The following is a 3,597-nucleotide window of genomic DNA, read 5'->3' as shown; positions in this document are numbered from 1 at the left end:
TAATTAAGTTAATAACAATGTACCTACCTATATAGTTTATGTTTAAAAAATTTGGCTCTCAAAAGAGATTTCAATCGTTGTACTGTTGGTATTTGGCTCTGTTGACTAATGAGTTTGCCGAGCACTGCTCTAACCAATTGAACTATCTAGCCAGGGCCTAAGAGGTCTTTATTTTTCAAATGAACAATCAATTGCCTTAACACTATCTGTTAAATATTCCATCCCCTGTCCCACTGATTTTTAATGCTCAATTTCAGCACATATTAAATTAATTTAAATCCAAAAAATGTATTATGGTCTGTGTCCTCCACTCCATCAATTGCATGTCTCTAAATAAGTTTCAGTATGTTTTATTATTGTTAATAATAATAATAATAATAATTACCTCTACTTATTTCCATTTATTTAGGAACTAACCAGAGACTAGGCTTTACAGGTATTATCTCATTTAATTCTTATAGTTAGAATTTTTTATTTTACAGATGTCAAAAGCCCCAGCGGGGCTGGGGGGGAAGGGGGGGATTCTAATTCTTTTTTTCTTTTTTTTTTTTTTTTTAAATATGGAACGCTTCACGAATTTGCGTGTCATCCTTGCGCAGGGGCCATGCTAATCTTCTCTGTATCATTCCAATTTTAGTATATGTGCTGCCGAAGCGAGCACGGGATTCTAATTCTGATAGAAAATACATTGTACTATTGTCTTAATTTTTTTTCTATTTTGTTTAAGGGTACATCACCTGGCTTCTCTCAATCCCAAGTTATGTTACTAGGCACCCTCCAGAGCACCCACACTGCCTCTCCTGCTGCACCTCTCAAATGGGTCAGGGGCCAGGTCAGCAGAAGAGCTGCCGGAGGGGCCAGTGCATAACCAACACTAAACTGTCACCATATTCCCACCCAGATGGCCTCACCCAACTCCCTTCACAACTGGAAAAATATGAACTCGCTGCCCATCTCTGCTGAAATACACAGAGCCCTCCAGTATATTTCCAGCAGAAATTTTTAAAACTCTCCTTGCCAATGCTGACCTACTTTGATCAAGAGAGTTACAAAAACCATAAAAATTTAACTTACCAAAATAGACTCCATATGCCCTACCCAATGACTCATTTTGAAGAATGCTAAGCTTTTTAAATAATACATTTTTATTGATTTCAGAGAGGAAGGGAGAGGGAGAGATAGAAACATCAATGATGAGAGAGAATCATTGATCAGCTGCCTCCTGCACGTCCCACGCAGGGGATCAAGCCCACAACCCAGGCATGTGCCCTGATGGGGGATCAAACAGCAGATACTACATGATGCTATGCTGAGCTATGCTGGCTGGGCAAGAATGCTAAGCTTTTAATGTGCTTCTTCTTGCTTTCATTGTCATGCATGATAGATAAAAAGAAATAGAAACTATGGCTCCTCTCTGCCTTCCAATCACATGTCATGAGGAAAACTAAGACATGCACTCAATAACCCGGGTTCAAGGTGAGGAAAATGGGATAAAGAAAGTGGGGAGAGAGTATTCCAGTTGTCAGTACTGTTTTGGATACTACAGCGTTCTTTTGCTCAGTGTCCATGTCACCCTTTTCCCTTTCTTCACAGCAATCTAACGTTCGTCATACCTCACCCATCCTGATGCAGCCCATATGCTTCGGCAGAAGGTGAGTCCAGCCCCACCCAGCCCCCTTACCTCATGACTGGTCCAGGTAACCACTCACCAATTGAAACTCTCTCCCATCGCCGTTGGCAGCCTATATAATCAAAGGAGCAGAAGGAGAGGTTTATGATCCTACTTTGTCTAGGGACCTTTTCTCATCCTTATCCAGGATTTAAAATACACCTCAGTGTTTCTTCCCTTGTTCTTTTGTTTTCCACTTAATACATAGGAGACCTTGCCCTGTCGGCACATGTGCAGCTCGATTTGGGGCGGCTTCTGTTGGTAACCTATTAGATAAATGAGACGACTGTGACCTGTCGGTGTTGCCTTCTGGGCTGTTTGCTCTGCCTTCACTGCAGGCTGAGACCTGTTCGCTCAAAAGCCCCCTGACATCAAACTCAAATTTGTACACATCCAATTATTTTTAAAATAAAGATGACTCTCTCCCCTGGGAGTGGCCTTGCCCTCCTGCCCTTCTGAGCAGTAACTCTGGGGCGGGGGCTGTAGCCTCTGTCCAGTCTGCTGTTGTGAGGATGGCCATGCATGCAAACCTGTCAGTTTGGCCCAAGTGAACATGTGTGTGCTACTGCCACCTTGTGGTTATATCTTTTCCCTTGCTCAGTCCCCAAATCCTCCAAATAACCATGCATATCCCACGGATTTCTAATCCATGAGTCTTGGGTTGGGCTGCATCCCAGCTCTAGATATGGCCAAGCAGTGTCCTCAACCCTCCAAGGTTATGGGTTTAGGGAAGGACATGTGACCCAGGTTGGTCCAACCAGGGTGAGTCCTAGACCTCATGCTGAGCCATGCAGAGGGAAAGGTTCCTTGTCTCCCAAGAGACAAAATAGGGAGAGTTGCTGCAGCCATCTTGCCATCCCGAGGAGAAAGCCTCTCACAGGTCCAAGGGATCAAAGTTGCTAGAACTCAGTTTCTCTCTAGGTCTTAAAACTGCCTTTTTCTGCCCTAGCCTGTTTGGCTCAGTGGATAGAGCATCGGCCTGCGGACTGAAAGGTCCTGGGTTCGATTCCAGTCAAGGGCATGTACCTTGGTTGTGGGCGCATCCCCAGTAGGGGGTGTGCAGGAGGCAGCTGATTGATGTTTCTAACTCTCTGTCCCTCTCCCTTCCTCTCTGTAAAAAAAATAAATAAAATATTTTTAAAAACTCTGCCTTTTTTTATTTTGGCTTCATCCTCAAATGGACTTAAAAAAAAAGAGAGATTTCCTCATTCTTCACAAGAAGAGCGAACAGTCTCTAAAAGGCAGGCAAGGGCGGATGAAATCCAGACAACAAGTAGAGAGGTGGATGCCAGGAAGGAAAGAAGGAAGGAAGGAAGAAAAGGAGTGAGGGAAGATGCCATGGTGTTGATGCAGATAGTGTCAATGAAAAAAAAAACTGAATCTTTTAAAATATTAGAAAAATTTTTATTTATGGGCTTTGCTGAGGACTATTAGCTTGGGAGCAGAGCTTCCAGACGCTGTGAAACAGGGCTCTAACTTCACAAAGGGGACGGGATGCTTATATAGGCAGAGGGGTGAGCAAAAAGTACACCGGGTGGTGTGTTAGCGGTTTCAGTTAGGGTTCCTTGTCTCCCAAGAGACAAAATAGGGAGAGTTGCTGCAGCCATCATGCAGTTCAGTGATGAAGAGTTTTACATCAAATGGAAGGAATGAATAGAAAGATAAAGTTGAGTTGCCAAACCCCCGGTGTTAGAACATTTTAATTAGTGTCTGGAAACAATAAAATTACTTCAAACTCTTTGAGGTGATTTTTATCAGGATGTAGAAAGAACAGGCGTAACAGAATGAAATGCTTGGGTTCTCTGATTCCATCTTGTTCAAGCCTGCTTTGTTCCCATGGCCTCAGGCTAATGGCTGCTGCTTAGTCTTGCATATAGACATGCTAATCATCAGAGGAATTCTGCTTGTGGCTTGAGGAGATAAAGGAA

At 43.2% G+C, this 3,597-nt stretch overlaps 1 non-coding gene across 1 annotated transcript; it reads right to left on the bottom strand.

Moving 5' to 3' along the window:
- Positions 1-554: 554 nt before the first annotated feature.
- On the bottom strand, positions 555-661 carry LOC118672609. The gene has a single exon (XR_004973151.1). It is a non-coding gene; the product is annotated as a U6 spliceosomal RNA (small nuclear RNA).
- Positions 662-3,597: the final 2,936 nt, after the last annotated feature.

The sequence above is a fragment of the Myotis myotis genome, unplaced genomic scaffold (genome assembly GCF_014108235.1).
Source record: "Myotis myotis isolate mMyoMyo1 unplaced genomic scaffold, mMyoMyo1.p scaffold_m19_p_17, whole genome shotgun sequence".
NCBI lineage: Eukaryota > Metazoa > Chordata > Mammalia > Chiroptera > Vespertilionidae > Myotis > Myotis myotis.
This window is presented reverse-complemented; position numbering and strand designations above follow the sequence as displayed.